Source organism: Macrobrachium rosenbergii, chromosome 8 (assembly GCF_040412425.1).
Source record: "Macrobrachium rosenbergii isolate ZJJX-2024 chromosome 8, ASM4041242v1, whole genome shotgun sequence".
Classification (NCBI taxonomy): Eukaryota; Metazoa; Arthropoda; class Malacostraca; order Decapoda; family Palaemonidae; genus Macrobrachium; species Macrobrachium rosenbergii.
The window spans coordinates 60,615,811-60,638,294 of NC_089748.1; positions in this window are offsets into that span (position 1 = coordinate 60,615,811).

Here is a 22,484-nt window from a genome sequence, read left to right on the forward strand (position 1 = left end):
TGACTTGGTTAATACTCATGAACAATGTCACTATAATCTTTTTAAGTGATGCTACCGTTGCCTCTTTTCGCCATTAGGAGCAATTCATTGTCTTCCTCAACATGAATTTACTTACGTCAGACCTGGCCTAATAAAGAGATTTTTCTTACTAATCCCAATGACGTTTGTACAAAAGAATTGCTAAGAACAACTCTGTCATATCTGATATTACAATAAACATTGGCTTACAATAAAACAATGAGGATGTATGAAAATCTATATAGGGTGGGAGAACTAAACATGTCACTACACAAGAAAGTAAAAAAGAAAAGTGTATATATAATCTCAAAAAATCGAACATGTGCCTGAGCTACGGGGACACTCTTGTTTGTATCCTGTAAGTCAAGTACTTAAGGACAGCAGTCTTTTACTTATTTTAATTGGACGTAGTCCTCATTATCTCTCGAACCAACATTTGATATTTGACCCACGTCTAAGGGTATGTCGTTTTCGTTCGATTCGCTTTTCAGAAAGTGTTGTAAGGTCAGAACTAACAGTTGATTGAGAACAACTAAACAAATTTCGAAACAGTGACGAGACAAGATGGATACGCGGCGATGGTTCTATTATCCGATTTTTTTTTTCTTTTTTTTTTAGCAGGAGTGCGGTACGTAAGTTGGTTGGGACTGTTGACAGACGATCTTAATTTGCTTATGTATACTGAAAATCGAATGGCAAAACCTCGTGTGACCTTCTTCCAAACTTTCAAAAATAAAATGACTAAACATTCTGCAAAAGAATACATTGGAAATTCCATGTAACAAAAATGTGTTAAGCCATATGAAAGTAAATTGTAGAATTTGTTATAAATCCTTTTCAGTTGTGTATAAACCTTGTTCGTTGGCCAGTATTCCATGAAGGACTTTGCATATGCAACGCAGATTCCTAATGTTTAACAAATCTTGGTGTTACCGTCTAGTCCACTTACTATCGGTGTTAACTAAACTTTTTAAAGAATATTTTAAATTATGTTTAAAGAATTTTGCAAAAGAATACCGTATATTTAAATCTACCTTCTATTCGTTATTTAAGTACCCTTTTCACTAATTTTTTGCATACACTGGTTAGCTTACATACTATTTCTCATACTTTTCAAAAATCAATTTTCTTATAGTATCGAAAAATATTTATTCCAAATTTTCAAATAAGTACACAAATAGTATGAAGGCGCTGATCTGCCATTATTTGGCTAAAGGGGAATGAATTATTTTAGTCACAATGAATGCAATGTACGTAAAATAATTAATCAGAATATTTTCAGTCACAACTTTTTACGAGATGAATAAAGTCATGGAGACTATTTGCAAAACTGTATTAAACGTTTGGGGGGCTATACCACCCACGCCGCGAAATATATGATAACGGTAATGGCACTGAAGGCCTTTCTAATATATGCATGCAAATGTCTTCCGCTAAACGAGTTGTGCCGCGAAGAACGCCTCTTGGGTGAGAGAAAACGGAGGCATTGTCGACATGGTTATTAGAGTTTATTTTAATGGCAATGATGAATAATCGATTATCCAAAACATTCCGCTTCTGCAAAGTAAACTTTTTTTATAGAAAGGTTACTCTGCAGAAGCGGAATCTATTTTACTGGAGGTTTTGCAATAGTAGTTAATTTTATAATGTCTCTCAGATAAAATTTGCAGAATATGTTTAACTGGATATAATATGTTTGTTTTCATAATCTTCAAATGAATGGTAAACATGCGCTTTAAACTAAAACGCAGTTTGACTGTGTATTCCCTCTACTTTCAATCTATCTTTGAGTTCGTTTACCTTCTGGAATAATAATGGTAAGAAGAAAATAATGAATAAAACCTAAAGGGATTCAGAGCCGATGAAACACGGTTTTTCGGCAACACCTTTTATCAAAGCATCGGATAAAGGTGAAATTATGTATATTTTAAAATTATTGCAAGTGTTATTTACTACCTAAGTTCAATAGTTCTGGATTGGGTTTTGCCAGAGCCATCAAAATCGTTTGGTAAATACAATAATGACGTTAACCTATGCTTTTTCATAATCTAACCCACAATGGGGGAAAACGTCTCTTAACTGTGGCTCTGCCCACTTGGCGATGGCATATTCACTAATTTATTAGCACCAAGACCAAGAGAAAGGGAAGGTTTGCTCACTTTCCCCAAATACATGTAGGTGGAGCTTTGTCTACTTCCCTTATTGCATCAGCAGGTGAATTGCCGCAATGAGCATGTACCTTGTCATCGCCTACATAGTTACTCCAGGCGTTTAAATCTTGGCCTTTAATAAATACAAGGCTTCAGCGATAATGATGGTTGATTTGTCATCGTCCCTTGATAGCATTATCATTCTCAATTTTATTATTATTATTATTATTATTATTATTATTATTATTATTATTATTATTATTATTATTATTATTATTATTATTTTGTGAGGTTTCATTGCAATTTCCACAGCAGTTGTTAGGATAAGTTGTTAGCTTGGATTTCTTCCATTTTCTTGATATCGTATTGTTTCTTTTTACAAATAATTCAGTGCAAGTAGTTCATCCACATAATGAACCAGTCTATAGCTCATTTGTTAGATCTACATCTATTCAGGGCGGGAATACAAAAAGACAATCCATTTTGTTTATCTCAGGTTTTGACACTATACTTCTTTTATGTCAGAGCGGTCACTAGAAGTAGAATTTAAATGAAAAGCAATGATGTCAATTGTTAGAGTTGTAAAGTCATTGTTTTATTTCAGTTAATGTAAATTGTTATTTTTCTTGGTTTTTTATTTATGTAAACAGCGCTTGTATACTGCAAATAAAAGGTAAGATGGAGTCAAGATTTTGAGGGCAAGCTCAGCTATTATTTACTCTGCTTCAATATCAATCAAATGTTTTGATTTATATTGATATGCATGGAAAGGAAAATATATTGAAATCAGTTTGAATGAGAACATATTGTTATAATCACTGTGTTTTAATAGATGTTTTGTACAAATAAAACATCTAACACTATACATAATTAATTTACAAAATGTCTTTCGTCGTCACTCTCGTTTTTCGCTAGCGAGATTTAATGACTGGACGCTCTCATGGATAATGTCCGATTTCAAGTACTCTTCCTCAAAATGATTGTAACAGCTCCTTTTTGGGGCGGAGCAAACCATTACCCACCATAGAAATAATTACCTATTCACACTAGAGTAAAACAGGTCTTCTCGCTTCAATACAAAGTGGTTAGCACAAATGCATCTTGCAACACGGGGACAATTCCATATCCTGCTGGCCATTATCGAATTTGTCGAAGCCTAAATTCTTTAAGCATTTAAGCATATCCATTCACCGCCTATGGTGGATTTAAATATGTTTACTCACGAATTGTTTTAGAATCCTTGTGTGATTTTCTCGGTCCCGGCATCGGTGACTTCATTTTACTCTATAAATATCAAAACTCGAATTTTCTAAATAATACTTGCAAAAATTAGGTAGGGTTATAAAATATACACTTGCCAACTTTCAGCTTTATCCGATGCTTTGATAAAAGTTGTTTAAAACTTGTTTCATCGGTTCTGAATCCCTCAGTAGTGCTGTTCTATTGCTGAATTCTAAAACTATTTTCAGTAGAGATTTATTAATGTCTCACGAAATTACAGTTGAATCGTGCTTACAGTTACAGATTCAAATGTCAAAATAAGAAATGATGACAGAAATTTTCGTACAGAATAACCGATAGTTTTTTTTAATCGAGTCTAAGAGGACCCTAAACATATCCTTAAATTTACACTTCTACCTGCATTGTTACATTATATAAGAGGTTTAATTGCCTCATGGGTTCTAAAGGTTTAGTGAAAAAGATGACTCAGAATTCTGTATTCCTAAGAATTTGATGTATGATGCTCCTGTGGTTTATGAATGCGGCAAAAATTGTGTCTTTTTTAGAGTTAATCAGTAAGTACAAATATAAACAAATATGTATAACATCTGACTTACGGTCTAATTAATTTATGACTCCCTAAGTTTACGTGACGTTGCAAATCTGAATTGTCGATGTGCACGCTCTTTTTGCATAATCGCTTCATTTCCATTTCACCAATTTACCTTACCTTCTTTTGCTATTTCTAAATCATTCAGAGTTCAGATGTTTAGCACCCGTATAATTATTGTAATTTAACGTGGGTGTAGGTCACAGCCTCCACTGGGTAGAAAGAATATTCAAGGAATTTAAGAGCTTTCCGTTTATATCATGTGGTACATAAACTGCGTTCAAAAGCAATCATGAAAAATTACATCGTATAATTGTCAGGTGGTAATAATATTTTCCTTAATAGCTTGTCAGGAGCAGTTGCCGATAATCTGGTTAGTAAATTGGACTGGTAAAAGTAGTAAGAGGACCATTTCGATATTAGAAGCTTAACATATCAATTAGGATACTTCTTTAAAATTACTGGATTGTACCTCCAGAAAAATTCATATCAGGTCTGGTTGCCTTGCATTAAACCGATTTAAAATTGAACATGACCGATACGATTATGAAGTTTAAGGAGATCATCGGAAAACATGAAGTCATTAAAAATATTCCAAAGTGGTTTGCAGTTTTCTGTTCCCATGACAATAATTAAGAATAGTCTCGAATATGATGTGTTCGCATTAACATACTCAGTATACTTATGTATAAGTTCAATTAAGGAATATACCAGTATCATGCGCTGATTATATGAAATTTCAGTCGCAAAAAGGAGACTTATGTTAATGAAGATAATTAATTATCGAAGCAAAAATGGCCTCATTTTTTTTAAAGAGCCCTATGGTGGTGACGTTATGAACAGTTTTAGGATGAATCATTTCAGTTGTTTAGATGGAGAGTGATTGTACTCCGTCTCCTTTTCTGGAACATGTCATATAATCGTGTTTCTTTATATTTTTATTCCGTATCAAGAAGTATTCTAACTTTAGTTTTCATAACATTCCTTACTTCATGTCTCCATTGACCTCATTATCTGATGAGACATCTATGTCATGAAACGCATGTTTCTTCCTTTTTTTTTCTTTATTCCTATTCCTATCGCTTTCCCTGACCGTCAGCAAATGCGTCTTTATCTTTATGGTTCTGCGTCTGCAGTTAACCGTTATTGGGAGGCTCTAACCGCCGTAATTTCTTGCTTTTGTACCAACTCCATTCTCCTTTCCAGACTTATTTCAATCCATCCTTCTTATCCCTTAAATTTAGATGCAACACCTCCGGGTAATTTCAGACATTGCCGGGGATTTGATGGTCTAAAAATAGGGTTAATTTGTTTAGATAAACACCAACCTCATCCAGGACGTCACCATTCGAATTATACTGAGTCGTTCCCTTGGATTTACCATTTTAATTAGAGAGAGGTGGGGATATAGTAGAAGGAGACAAGAAGAGGCGTGGGGAGGGGGAATAAATGAGTGAGTTGTTGGAAGCGCCATTGTTTGGGTGGTCTTAGCCCTGAAGAGGGAACAAAATTGAAAGGAGGCCCAGGATGGGACGATTACTCCAAAAATAGGATCCACGAGAATATTTGATGTTATAAATGTAAACACTGTTTAATACTGGTATAACAGCATCAAGAGCTAATGTGATTAAGCTTCAGTGTTTACCTAGATGATTGTATTATAAATTCAATCATTCAGCCTAGCGATTCTCATTCAAAAAAAAGTTGAATCATGCCAAATGAAGTTCTCCTCTCTCTCTCTCTCTCTCTCTCTCTCTCTCTCTCTCTCTCTCTCTCTCTCTCAGAGAGGTGTTTTTTCCGAAAGGAAAAGTTTAATTAGTGCCGAAGCGAAGTTCAGATTTATAAGCTAATTGAAGTCTGACACCTTACATCCACGAAATCTCACGCCAACAAAACTCCCAAATGATGTCACTAACAAACAGACGTGAGCACACATTCTCAAAATTCGGGATTTCCACAAGGCAGGGAACTTTTGACAATAGTTAACGTGTAGGGAATCTTTTGTGTGTTCAGCTCCAGCCTTATACAAATTCGTTATAGGTAGCCTTTTGGTTAATTATTCAAAATTGATTATGCATTCCGGCAATCAGAAGCGCACACATGTAAAGTGGAATATCAGGCAAAAAGTGGCTATTAAAAAAAAAAATAAAAGAATTAAGACGAACAAGAAACTTGACACTTATCCAAGGTGACATGCTCGTATACCATTTCATTCACTTTGTTAAATGTTGACCAAAATATGGCATTAACAAGAGGAACATCTATGAGCAAGTTATCGAACGCACGTAAAACAGAAAATGTTTTCGTCTTATTCTTCGCCCTTATCAATTTTTCCTTTATTTATAATGAGATTCTCTCGCCCCAAACCTCCATAATATAAAGGAAACGCAATCGACGTTGGCGCTCATTATTTCTGAAGAGTCGCGTAAATAAGATATGGCAGGAGTCCCGAAAATTGATGCCTTCGCCCTATTTATTTGGGGCCGCCGAGAAAATGTAATCGTATTACGCTGCTCCTTCAGAATTTACGTCTGATGGGTCTTGATTGCTTCACAAGACCGAAGAGGAATACATCGTCCCAAAGACCTTCTCATTACTCACGTTGGTGCAAATTCTTTGGGAGCGAATATTGAAATTCTTATTTCTTTTTCGTGGATCTTTCTTATTGCCTAGTTTTCATGTACCATTCATTTTACCATTCATAGATATTCTCTCTCTCTCTCTCTCTCTCTCTCTCTCTCTCTCTCTCTCTATCTCTATATATATATATATATATATATATATATATATATATATATATATATATATATATATATATATATATATATATATATATATATATATATATATATATATATATATATATATATATATATATATATATATATATATATATATATATATATATATATATATATATATATATATATATATATATATATATTATATACATATATATATATATATATATATATATATATATATATATATATATATATATATATATATATATATATATATATATATATATATAATTATAATTGTGTGAATGAGCATGTAAAGCATTAAGCCACTAACAGGAGGTGGGTGCCGAAAACAAAACACATCTGTCATTTCCACTTTCCTATATTAAATGATGAAACATGGAGGAAACCCTTCTGCTGCAAAACTTCCACAACATTACCTGCTTTTCTACACCTTCACAGGAGGCTTATCAGTACAGCGGCACTCAGGTCAGTCTTGAACACATTCTCGTGCTTCATGGACTCTAAGGCCTTTCCTTTCCAAAACCTGTCACCCGTCCCTTATCAACTGTTTCTAGGCCCTCCTCTCCTTCGCCCTAACAAGTCATACCCTTTCAACCACAGTATTATCGTCCATTCTTTCTATATGACAAAAATCTCAGATTTCTCTAATGCATCTTTTCACCTACGCTATCTTTCTACTATTTCTTCAGTGACAGTCCACATGTCTCGCCATTTGAGTTACTCTTCTCCCGGAGACACTACAAAAACTTTTTAACTTAAATATATATATATATATATATATATATATATATATATATATATATATATATATATATATATATATATATATATATATATATATATATATATATATATATATATATATATATATATATATATGTGTGTGTGTGTGTGTGTGTATATATATATATAATTTATATATATACACACATATAAATATATTCAAATCTGTAATGATCTCTTCTGTTTACCTTTACTATGCATTTCTCTTCGTTACTCAATTACATTTTCTTTTTATCTATTGAATTCTTTTTCTCTTCAAGCGAATTACTTCATTCATAATACCAGACGCCATCCATTTGCATTTAATGAGCTTAATTAAAACTTCTTTATTTTTTTCTGTGTGCATCCTTTGTTCAAAGATATCAAAGGATCTTTAGTAACTCAAGTCTTGATAGTTTTTTTAAAGCCAGGCCAGTAGTGCTCTGAATGTAATCTGATATAGTTTTGTCCGTCATTAATCTGTGTTGATGAAAGAGAGAAACCAACCGTATCATTGTCAATAGTTGTTTTTAGTGCACTGATTAAAAAAGGTGGTAAATGAGTTAAACTATTTGATTTGGGACCAGAGAGAGAGAGAGAGAGAGAGAGAGAGACCTCTGCTATTATTCTGTATAATACTATTATTAGTTGCACTGATAAGAAAAATAATTGCTCATCGATGGTTTCCGGTTTGGAGTTATATGCCGCTATACGCTTTAACTAGGTACTGTTCGCTCATAGCAGTTTTTTCTTCCTATCACTCTTTCGCTCACCACTACAGCTACGGCCCAAAGCGGTCGAATAGTAACCAAGAACGTAATTAATTACTAATTTTTCGAAAGGTTTATTGGATTATTAGGGCGCACACCCATGTCACTTCCTCCTCGTCCGGTCCAGGGATCCGACGTTGTTTATCCAGAGAGAGAGAGAGAGAGAGAGAGAGAGAGAGAGAGAGGAATAATCATGCGCAATTTCATTGTTACTCGAGGGTAGGTAGACAATAATGAAACGATACTAAAATTAATGAGGTAATATGTTATAAAAGTCCAGTATTACGACCAAGGGGTTAAAATTTACTGAGAAAAATGCGCTCTGGTTCTTCTCCTGAGCCTTTTCTCTATTCTCTTCTTCCTCCTTTAAAGGGGTGTTAAGGTGAATGTATCCCATTGCCTCCCGAAATCAGAACCGTAGATAAGCGTTGATCCAGCATATACAGTATAATACCCGCGTCAGACTGAATTCCGGGCTTGGGGGTACAATGTCGGAAATGGCTCTCCACTGTCATTTCCTGCCACTCTGCATGTTGGTGGGGTGCTCCCTACAAATGTCTTTCTTTATATTTATTTCCATAATAATTATTTCGCAGTTTATTTTTATTACTCTCTATCCTCTAGGCTTCAGATGGATTCAAGATCATATAGGATATCGCATTGCTCAGACAAAGGAAGATTCATTTTTCACTTATCTTTGTTCTTGACATTCCCTTTCCAGTGGGTGCAGATACATTTGTTGAAAAGTTGGTAGACGAGCGGTGATAATTAATGAGAAGTGTAGGTAAGAAATCAGAATCCTGGGAGAAGGAAAGTTTTCCTTCGATTGCTGTCTCAAGAGTTAATGAAATCCAATTGACAATAAACAATGAAAACAAAATTGACCATGACCAAAAATGACTTCTTGCAAAAGCAATATTCTGAACTTTACCGAGATTAGTTAAGTTCTTACCTACTACCCCGATGCTTAAAAATTTGTAGTGGAAGAAATTCTTGTTTATTTTTAGAATTAGACATATTCTTTTGGGGTATATTCTTTACAATTAACTACATTCTTTTGAGATGTATTCTTTAGAATTAAGTGAATTTTTTTTTGACAAAAAGAATATATACGTGGATTATGATCATCCAATATGCAAACAATTCTATCTAACTCTATGATTTAGGTAATATCAAGTAATGATTTATCAAACAGGAGAAATTGAAATACAAAATTAAACTAATTCATTCTGATAGCTGTTAATGAAACAGGAAATGGAGTGACAATGGTAGCTGTTCTCTTTGTGCATTTCTTTTTAAAGACTAAAATGTCTACTAGCAATGAATGATCAATAAATGATCAATAAATTTAGCCGGGAAATAACATGCAAAATATCAAGTTACTTATGTTAGTAGCAGGACTCTTGTCGTGTGAACACTGACGAAGTTGTGGCCCGTCAGATCGCGGTCACAAAGTAGCCCTAATGAAAAGTGAGCAAGCTTCATGATAAAAAAAAAGGGCTCATGTTAAATCTGAATATAGTTGTCCCATGAAAAATTCTCTGTTATCCCTTACTGAGCCTACCAAATATATGAGAATTCGAGAACCAGATGAAACATTTCCTTTCTATAAAATACCCCCAAGAGATCACTTGCTACCTTCGGCTTGCACCTGTTTCAACTCTATGGAGATCCTCTGAATTATTAATAAATACTTAATATATATTCGTTCACCAATGAAGAGATCACCTGTTACCTTTGGCCTGCACCGATTTCAACACTATGGTGATCCTCTGAGTCACTAACTGATGGATTAAATACATACTGCATCTTCGTACCCCACAGCCAAGAAATCTAATCTTAAGTTAATTCTATTCCAGTAATTCGGATTCATCGATCTTTATTTCTAACTCCAAAAGTTATAATTAGAATTCACAATCTGAACAAATTTACTATTACTTGAAAACAACATAAGATTTAATTAATTCTTAACAAGATTAATTCACAAAACTTTAATTTATCAAGAAATTATGTTAACTAAGCAAAATTCAAGCTATTAAGATTTACTCTAAATTTGAAAAAGAAATTTTAACAAATGAAATAAAAACAAGTATGCAATGTTAAAGTCTCAACACATATAAAGTATTAACTAAATAAATGTTAAATCGTCAACACAAAAATTTGAGTAACACTATGAAATTGTAAACACAAGAACACACAAAAGAAATGTAAAAGCAAGAACATATAAAAATACACAAAAGGTTTATCAACAATAATTTCACTAAGGCAAAATCTGTTTAAGATTATATCTACCGTTTTACCACTGGAAAAAAATAAGTAAAAACCACTTTACCTTATACAAGTTTCTGCACACCATTACACAACTCCTTTTTCCTTTTTGCTGCACTAATAACACTTTTACCTAAGGCCTGTTACTGTTAACTCTCTCTTATATCAGATTCTACCAAGGGAGCATTAAATATTATTAACAGTTTCCAAACACTTATATGTTTGGGAGAGTGACCACAATCTTACACTCTTCTACATGAAGAGGGGATGAGAGAGAGAGAGAGAGAGAGAGAGAGAGAGAGAGAGAGAGAGAGAGAGAGAGAGAGCACTGTCTTTACCAAGTCTCTATCTGAACTGACTTTATTCTACCAAAAATCTTCTATGAGGTTAAACCTGGGTTGCCAGTTAGGCATTTGTGGTCACCCTGGAAGAAACAGGAATAAACGGAGTTTCTTCCCTGGGAAAGAAAAGAATAAACACAGATTCTTCCCCTGAAGAGGGAAAAAAGATAAGGAAATTATTTTCTGGCTCAGAAAACTATACATGCCTGTCTCTTATCTGAATGATTGACAATTTCCTGTTTGAACACTTGTATAAACGCAGGCTTTAGGATCAGGCAGGTTATCTGAACCTGTCATCCCACATCTCCTTAGCTAATAGGGTATTTCCTGTCATAACACTTGTGTAAACAACAAACTTTTAAACTGGCCATGGTTATCAAACTTGTCATCTCATCTCCCTTAAACTGATAACTTAAGTGGCTTTTAGGGTGTCTCTTGCATACAGCATTTCCTGTGGTCACCCACCTGAATAAACATTCAGTTGTGTACACAATGCCTACAAGAAGATGTATCTTAGGTTATCACACAACCAGCCAACCCTTTTAAGACCTGATACTTAGCATCTCCCATAAATACTATTTTCAAAGTTATTACAGTCAATACATGATAAACACAAAAGAAAATATATAAGCATTGCACAAAAACATACATACTGCAAAATCACCTCATGATATTTCACAACACATGAGAAATATAAAAGAAAACATATCAAAAATACAGAAAACAAATTACTTTTATAGAATACACACATATCATAAGACATATTATAATATATATATATATATATATATATATATATATATATATATATATATATATATATATATATATATATATATATATATATATATATATGTAACCTTGCTTAGAAACCATGACTGTAACCATTTGGCGCCACTTCATACAAAGGGGAAAAAGGAAAATGATTGAAAAAATATATACACATACTGAGTATTGCACGGAATGCGCAGCAGAGTGACGCTATGTACAGCTGAGGAGATTCACATACAATATTATTTGTTTTTAGAATTCGTTTGGTTGTATCAGAAGGGGTTCTATTTGGGTAAACATGGGAGTCAGGGAAGAGGAAAGAAGACGGAAACAGCCATGGGTTCTTGAAATCAGAGGATTTCTGGTTCACAGAATACAGGTTGGAGTACATAGAATACAGGAAGGGGACTAACGTGCATTATGAAACCGTCTGATCAGGAAACTATTTTTGGGCTCGCTGTAAAGTGACAACATCCTTTTGTTGACGATCGTCAACTGGCTGTAAATGGAACTGCGATCGAATGATAAAAGTAAAGGTGTCACTAACCACATGAATTACTCCTGATTCAACCCTATCGAGAAGAAGGACATACAATATTATTACTGTAACACCCAAATATGAGAAGGACACTATTTATAGGGACGAGTACCGTCAGCATAGAGCTTTGATGAGCCTTATCTTTAAAAGCAGAATTAACAATATCACTATGAGCTTTTTGCTTAATCAGATCTAAAGTAACCAGAGCGTTCAAAAATATTCGTAAAAGGCTGAATTGTTTTAAAAAAAGAGACAAAGAACGATATAACTGAGGAGCCAAGGATACTAGGCGCATAAATACAGAGGTAGAATTTTAACCAATAAGATATAAATGTATTTAACGTGGATAATTTCCTCGTATTCATATTATTGTCAAATTAATTGACAGAAAAGGAACTAATAGATTTTGTTAGATGTATTTGAAAAATGAATGTTTAGTGAGTTTGTAATAGGAAAAGGAAGTAGGGCGAAGGAATCATCTGATTAGAAAATAGGAGAAGACTATTTTGAATATGGAGTATGAACGCAAAAGATAGGGTATAATAAAAAATAATTTGAAGGAAGTAAGGAGAGAATAAATTAATGTTATTAGGACATAAAGGTCAGAGATATTTCTCGTTAAAAGTGGATAATCGGTTCTAAAGTTTATTAATGACGGAACAACAAGGAATAGGTGTTCCTAGAGGATGAATCTTGAAAAGACATTTGGCAATGGAAAAAGAAAGGTGATATCTCCAGGCTTTGATCAGCACGTTTGTAGCGCTGTGAATCGGCTCTTATACAAAGTTCAGCAAATACGAAAAATATACAGGCAATTCAAAATAATTAAAGATACCCTGATGGTAATGTTGGAGAAATGATAAAATATGGTGGCGCAAATCTGATGTTCTCTATAGTAAAAGAATTTAGCTGAGGAATCATTCAACATGAAACCCCGAGGGGCGTCCTTGCAAGCACTCTCAGTCACCCGTAACTTTGCAGATGAACATTTGATCGAATTCCTCGCTTTCATTTAATAACATTCAGTACCAAAACTTTACTTTTCTCTTAATAACTCCATCAAATAACCAATTTTTGGGGGCATTATTACTTCACCACAATGCTTCCGTTTTATGTAGTTTATTAAGCTATAATAATGCTGACAGCATAAGAAATCGTCCAGATTGCCATCATGGTACTTTTACCTGAGAGATTATCTAATGGAGTCTTTCTTATCACAGGAGAACATTAACTAACTAAAACCCCGTGGATTTGAAACATTTAACATACAAGGAATCAGAAACTTATGATGGTTTCCAAAAGCCGGAGAAAGGATGACACAAAGAGACAGACGGGGTGAGAAATTAAAATAGTTAACAGGCAAGGAACCAGAAAATTATAATGGCTTCCAAAAGACGGCGAAAGAGAAAAAGAGAAACATGAGGAGAAAAAGTTAGATATTTAACGGAAAAAGATTCAGAAAATTACAATGGTTCCCAAAAGACGGAGAGAGAGAGAGAGAGAGAGAGAGAGAGAGAGAGAGAGAGAGAGAGAGAGAGAGAGAGAGAGAGAAAGAAATTCTGAAGTTCTTATAAAAGCGTCGGTTTGGAGGCACCCATGATTGATGAAGGCAACGAATACCAGGATGTGGCGACTGAGGTGAAGGTGCCGTGATTTACAGGAGGTCTTCATCATCTGAAAGACTGATTTAGCCGTCCCGTCTCCCAACACCCTCCCCCTCCACGTCCCCTTGTTACCCTGGACCTCTATTCCAAGAGATTCTCCTTCCTTCCTCCTCCTCCTCCTCCTCCTCCTCCTCCTCCTCCTCCTCCTCCTCTTATGAAAACACCGGAAAAGGTACGAAACAGGTCAGACTTGATAACAGGGAGAGATGAATGGCTGGTTTTTGGGAGGTGAAGGAAGCAGGAAGATGAGAGGGAAGAATAGAGAGTCAAGAAGAAAGTGACAAGATGCAGAAGAGGTAAAGAAAAGGAGGATCTAGAGGAGAAGGGCCTACGAGCCTGAATTTAAAAACTGATAAAAAGCTTGTGGAAGTTATGACAAACGTATTTGAATAAGCAGGTCAAACTCACTATATTTTAGAGAGAAAAAAAGCAGTGGTATACAAGAAAATGTCAATATAACAAAATTATAAATGACGCAAAAAATAAAAAACAATCTTTACTTTATAAACGACGCTCAAAGAAAAATATCTTAGAAAAATAATTTCAGTAACGCGCGAATATAATTTTCCACAAATTAACTTTGACTTTTCTTGCAGGAAGCTAAATATGGCTGTTGATTTCTTATCTTTGGTAAATGCCATATGTTCTCGAACTATTATTATGATCCTCTTTATGGTTCTTTGAGGATTCACTGAAAATACTTAAGGAGTTTAGTGGATACATTATGCAAAAAAACAATGCGCAGTGGCAAATTAATGGTAGTATTTAATAAAGATATTACACCTTTAGTAATTGTTTTAGTTCAGGTATCAAAATTTTAAATTGGTTGTATTTCAGAAGTGCTATGTTCTTTTAGATAACTTTACAAAATCAATTAGATACAAGTGCTCTTACAGATTAATTTTACATCCGATCTACCTTTTACACCTATCTTTCTAACACTGTGCTAAGACAGTGGCAAAATAATAATAATAATAATAATAATAATAATAATAATAATAATAATAATAATAATAATAATAATAATAATGTACCCATTGCATCTGATACCATAACAATAGCTATTACTAGCAATAATAATAATAATAATAATAATAATAATAATAATAATAATAATAATAATAATAATAATAATAAAATACAACCAGTTCATCTGATAAAATATTCCTGAAGCCTTTAAGAAGCTACCATTTTCGGACAACACACATCTCAATTCATTTTTTTCCGTAGAACAAATCAAAGCCAGAAACTGGTGAGAATACATTTTATGAAATAAGATTAATTTTATATATTCTCTTTCTCTCTTAAAATGGGTTAATGAGTCCTAACAATATAACATTCCTTACAACACTGGAAAGGGAATGACCTATTCATCTATCACCCGTCTACCTATCTCGGCCGCCATAACAGAACCTTCGAATAAAGGGGCGGTTAAACCCCCGTCCCAATATTCCCATGAATACTAATGACCGATTTGCAGTGATCTGAAATGAAGGGCCCATGATACCGGAGAATGAGAAACAGCGAGGCATGAATATAAACACCTTCGCGTAGTGAAGCTGAATTAGTAATAGATACACGAGAGGTTTAAAGCAGATCAGCCAGAGGGTATTCTCCTGGTTTCTACGTTTAGGCCTATATTTGGCCTGGTATATATATATATATTATACCATAAAGCAGCAGTTATCACACTGCACCTAAATAGTACAGAATGGTCTCTTTCAGCTGTAGTGTAAAGTATCTGTCTCCCTTTAACCTCATGTGCATGGGTTCGAATCCCAATACAGGAGGGAGAAGTTCTTCACTTATTTCGCCTTGAGATTCAGGGGTTACAGCTATTATCATGTCCAAAAGTGTGGGAAATCGACAAGTCATGAAACCATTGTGGTTCTGAGCAGTTCATTGATTTGTGTTAAAAGATTCAGGAGGGAGAAGTTCTTCACTTATTTATGAGATTCAGGGGTTACATATATATATATATATATATATATATATATATATATATATATATATATATATATATATATATATATATATATATATATATATATACACACACACATATATATATATATATATATATATATATATATATATATATATATATATATATATATATATATATATATATATATATATATATATAATATATTACTTACCTTTCAACAATCTCAGTAACAGAAAGATTTTACCTTGTTATTCATGTGTGCATATTATATACACACCAACACAAACACAAACACACATACAAACACACAAGCACATGAATGCACATATGAATGCACACAGGAATAGCAAGGCAAAAGGTAAATACAACAGTCGAAGTGACACCCTAATAATTAGCCTTCTAATCTGTTCGGGACAGTCAACATAATATGAAACCCTCATGGAGAAATGTTATTCTAATTATTTCCATTGATGTTTGTAACGACAGCTAATTAGGGCTCACCTATGGGATCAAGTGTTAGGAAATATATTACTCCTATGAGAGAGAGAGAGAGACGTTTACTCTTTTTTTACTGTGCGAGTTTAATTAGTTTTTGGTTGCCGTTTTTATTTCATATTCCAGAATTTCCAAATAAATACTTATTTGAAATATGGTGTTACCGTATGTATGTATGTATGTATGTATGTATGTATGTATGTATGTATGTATGTATGTATGTATGTATGTATGTTTAAATTAGTATTCCATATACAAATTACTTTTTCTGGAAAAGAGGTAAAGATACAAATTTCTCATTAACTTTAAAATAATATGGTTACATTGAAATTTTCCGACAAATAAACAATGAAAATATTTTGGGGAGTCTAAAATATATAGCGTACATTAAACAGAAGTAAAAAGAATTATATTCATCTGTATTTATTCTTAATTTGTTATGCAGGAAACAAATGCTTAAAAATAAAGAAAAATATCTGCATATATTTGCATCAAAGTATACCTTCACTGTTAAACCAATTCCGCGTTAGCACCATAAAAACTAAATATTGTTTACCCAATACTTTGGCCTGGTTGCAATTATTGTTGTTCTTTATGAATTTAATGTAATACATATCTGCATTCTTTTTTCATTACAGAAAACAAATTTTCTACTTCAAAATCTGTTTTAATTTCAGTGGTAACTTAAATTTTCCTGGCCACTTTCAAGTTTAAAAACACCTCTGAGAGAAGGCTTATCTCTGTGCATTTAATAGGTGTCTGATGAATTCTTTTGTGCTAATGAGAGGCACATTAGTAAATTTAATATTTCTGAATTCACCAGATATTTGGACCACGCCCCGCCCAACCCCACCCCCAAAAAAACGTTTTACCTCGTACTAAGGAATACATGTGCAAAATTGTCGACATGGGTAACATTTAAGGGTCAAAGGGAAGACTGCACCTGTATGCATATGTATTTTTTCATTATGTAAATGTATGTATGTTATGTATGTATTCAAATTTATCTTACAGTCTTTAAAGCAGTCACTCCAAAATTATCGGTGAAATGCTGTTGACAAAAACTAATAAATGGAAGGAGGACACAACGAGACTCGGAAAAAACTCCGACCTTATGAAGATTCCTGAAAGTTGAGCCACCAAAGCAAATGCTTTTAGCGAATATATATATATATATATATATAATATATATTAAATTTTATATATATATATATATATATATATATATATATATATATATATATATATATATATATATATATATATATATATATATATATAATTCATTTCAAACAGGAAAGTTTGCCTAATAATCCATTTAGAATTAATACACTTCCATAAACATTCCAATATATATATGTGTGTGCGAGAAGGCTTCCTGATGTGTAAATATGTATACAAGAGCTACACATGGAGTTGAACGCTTGTAATGGTCTCTTGGTGCAGGAAACTAATATGTTGTTATTTGCAACATGTTTAAAAAGTTGAAAATGAAAGTATGCCATGTACGTGATACAGAATTCACACAGCAATGTGTAACTAAACGAAAAAGTACCTAATTAACTTATAACGTTCAAAGTGCGATTTACAGTTTAATTAGAGTTGCTTTTGTCTGATGAAAATATCTAATGACATCGAATATTGTTTTTGTTACCATGAATACTAATAATTAGACAACATTTTAACATTCTGTTTATTTAGTCTCAACGTTCATTATGATAAATTTATTTAGGTGATAATTACTACTTAGATATTTTAAGACTATTATGAGTTCCTCATGTAAAAAAAATGGCAATCTATGTTTTACAACATTTTACCCATTTGTGCTTTTACTAATAATTTGTCCTTAGCATAAAAGTTCCACGAAAGCGAGGCACCTTTTCTTCAAAAAAAAGAAAAAGAAAAATAATGTCTAGTAAATTCTTGAGAGAAAAAGCTGAGAATAAATGCTAATTAAGAAATTGGTCTTTATGAACTTCTCCTTAAACAGATTGTTTTCAGTAGAAATTCTCTCCTCTAAAATTTTTATAAAATTTTAAGAAAAATCAGCTCATCTATTGAGTTATTGACAAATCTCTCTAAATATCAATGTTCTCAAGAATATTAAGTCTTAACGATTTCCAATTGATTTTTCAAATGGGAAATGTTTTCAATACAAAATATTCTTAAGGAAACAGCCCTCCGAATCTTTATAATAAAACTACATTTAATACATATTAATAATTAGTGGTCATTTAGCAATGACAGAGCACTAACATATTAATCTGGGCCATCTGACAAATGGTCATACAATTTTTTTTTATGTCAAATATCCTGAACGGCAAATAAAAAATGCAAAATGCTTTCTGACCTTGATCGTTTGATTTTTAAAGCTAAAGCATGGTTTTTTTATCATTAATTAAAATAATACGCCTCCAACAATGAAGAATTTGTGATTAAAATCTGTGAAATTGGGCTTTAAATGTTCAAGATTGTTAATGCCTGCAAATAAAGCCGACTATGAAGTAATTAAATGGGGAAAAGCAGTGACTCATACCAATAGTCGCTAATGGTCAGGCTTTATAAGGTGAGTTCGTACTAAGATGAAACATTTATACCCACGAAAGTATGTGATATTCACATCTAGCCATTAAACCTCTGACAAATTCCTCCCATAAAAAAAAGTCTCCGATTTAGAAAGTCGGAGTATACCTGGTGCATTATATAATTTCCTGCTAATGGTCTTCTCGGATATCCTGAAGATAAACACAGGTACGGTTCTTTTACAGCCACTTTTTGTGGAGACAGGAAGTGAGAATGAAAATTTACGGATTTTGAGGTACCTTTTAGCAAAATTTAAATGACGTTTAGGAGAATGTAAATTTCACACGTGAAGAGAGAGAGAGAGAGAGAGAGAGAGAGAGAGAGAGAGAGAGAGAGAGAGAGAGAGAGAGAGAGAGAGAGAGAATTATCGGCTTCCTATAATTACCTAGGCTATTGTGATTTTCCGAGTCAAAAATCAATTTGCTCCAATAGGCTTTTAACACTAGATGTTGCCCGATTCCGCTGAATCCAGTTACCTCACATAAATATTTGAATAACTGCGCTACATCAGAATATGCTATAATCCTTTACTACGTGTTTTTAGAAACCATTTTGGGAATACTGAAGCGACGGGGAAAATACTGGGTAGTGCAGCCATTCCATATTCAAGCACTAACAGCCATACATTTTAGCATTTTCAGAAAAACGGTGCACGCATGAAACACGTGATTTAATATTTGCATTCTAGGATAATGCAATGTTTTAAATAAAAACGGAATGTAATTCTTATCACTTACATTCTTTGCTTCGTATCTAAAGCCTCAGTGAACTTACATTTAAGTTTCTGGTTAATCTAAGCATAGGAAATTGATGTTAAACTGAAAAATCACTTTAGTAACGTTCACAGGGTAAATAGTTTTCCAATTTCAATTAACAGTTATAATAAACTATAAGAAAAATCATGGTATTTCCCAGTTAAAATATTTGAACAGAAAATTGCTGGTTTTTCTTCGAAGATATGGCCTTTATAATCGAATACCACACAATAATATTCGAAGGAAAGAGACTGGACAATATACTGAGGATGCAAAAGTCTCTGTAGGAGTCTGAGACCAGAATGAATCCTCTTTTTATATTGGCCTTTGGTCTCCGCCAGCCATGTTTGACTTGGGATCACAAAGGGTAGCTTTTCGTTACGACAGAAATATGAGTTGTGGTAAAGGTGCCTCCGCTTCAGTTGACAAAGTATTACCGGCCAAAAAAGAATGTTAAGCAACGTTCGCAATACTCAATATCACGGAAAGGAAAGTGGTAGCACAATTTTCCTATCAAAGGGCCTCATTTCCCCACGAAAATAACTTTGTAAGTAAGCTCCGCCGACGAAGCAATGTTTAAAGCACCTGAGCAATGGAGCTTCGCCATCAAAGAGATCTGGACGGTTTGCCAGGATCAATACGCTTTCCAGAGGGAGCAGGAAAGTATAATGGAAAAATAAATTGGATGTTGTCTCAACTTTACGGCTTGACTTTGTAGTTTGGTTTCCTTTTGCGCGGGATCTCGTGTTTATTTCGTGGTAATTACGTTACTGAATCAAATTACACGCAACTCATTTTTATCATAAAATTTCGTAAATTTCTACTTAGTCATATCTACTGTATGTCGGGCGAGAGAATTAAAATTAAAATTTTACAAAAATATACGAAAATCAAGCCTTATACCCGCCAGCCCCACCTTTCCCTTGAAAAATGAATTAGGAGAAAAGATTAGTAAAAATATCATCACAAATATATGCAGAGCTAGAAATCCACTCCAGTGTTATATGAAACTGCAAACAGAGGATTTTGCAAAATCCCTCCAATTGTTTGCCTTCAGTGTTTTCGTTATTTCAAAAATTTCCGCTAATTATTTTACATGTGGAGCGATCAGCCTAGTGAAAAGTGGAAAACTCCAGCCAAATAAACAAAAACGAATCTATTAAAGTGAATTGGCCAAAGACTATTATTCGAAAGATATTTTAAATCAGATTCTGGGCTGTTGTCTCTCTCATGCAAACGAATAACGAAGTGTAAGAATTGTCTTGTGAACAGACGCAAAGAAGAAAGGGAATTTTTCTTTGAAAATATTCATCTTTGGCTGTTTGTTTCAAAAACTAATTCTAATTTTGACGAAAAAGTCGACTTAACGAGATTTAAAATCATCAAACGATTAGCTGTGATCATCTGAAAGATGATTCAGTTTTATGAATTTAGCCGAAATACATCCGAAATTATGAGAAAGACGAGTAATACATTTAGACGTCTATACCATTATGCACACTGAACAAATAGTATTTAAATTTCATATAACGCGAGCTCCATTGTATATGCATATTAAGAGGCAAACCAAAAATTAACATAAAAGATAGTGTTTCAAAACAGAAGTTGAGTGAACGAACCATGAAATTTAATATCAAGTCCTATGATTTAATCTTAAAGTGTTGCATGCATTCTAGCATGTTTGCCTTGTACCTTCTGATACAATATCAAGCTATGGGTGTTTTTGTTCTAATACTGTGTGTGCTTATTTTTCACATAGGTTTAAGATATACTGAAAACTTACTTTTCCTAGGGAACAAAGCGTTTATGATGATGATAGTTTAAAATATCCTTTGATTTTTATTTGCGCTTAAAAGTTTACTAAATATCCTCTGGAATAATTTTGAAAGCAGAAATGAAGGAACAAACATACAAGATTTTCTTGCTTAAAAAGCTATTAGAGAGAGAGAGAGAGAGAGAGAGAGAGAGAGAGAGAGAGAGAGAGAGAGAGAGAGAGAGTATAAACCTTGTTTTCACTATTTTTAATAATCTTCATCTGAACAAACTTGAACCAGTAAAGACCCTTTGCTCAAGTTTGGTCGAAAATATTCTCATGGTCCTGGAAAATGTTAAAAGTTAATGACATACTTGCATATCTACATACATGCATTACTAGTTAAAAAAAAAAATAAATAAATTACTCAAGCTTTCAACTCGTACGGTTTACAACGCAAACTCAAAGGAGTAATAGAACTTGGTTCAAATCTTGACATATTCTAAAGTTGCTGATGACCTAGATTCCAAATCAGCTTTCTTAAAGGCCGCTACTAACGTTCAGTTATACCTGTGCAGTAATGCCTGCACAGTCGGCCTGCGGGTTTAACTGGAATGAATTTGCAAGTAATGATATAGCAGGGAATTTTTGATCATCTTAACGATATTTATAAGAGTTAATGACAACGGCTGCATTAACGAGAACAACGTTAATGACCCGGATGCATGAGCTTTAAGACAAGGGCAGAGAGACGTTGTGTTATTTAACGGAGTGGGAAGAATGAGGTGTTCAATAGCACAGGAAGTGGTTTTAGCTTGGTCAAATGACTCTCAAAGGAATGCAGTTGTGCTTGGGGAAAGTATATGGACAAGCGAAGAAGGATGTATAGGTATTACGAAAGGCAAGAACGTTGTTAAAGACGTGAATCATATGAGGGATATATATATATATATATATATATATATATATATATATATATATATATATATATATATATATATATATATATATATATATATATAATGTACCAAAGTGATCATACTATATATGTAAATATATATATATCATA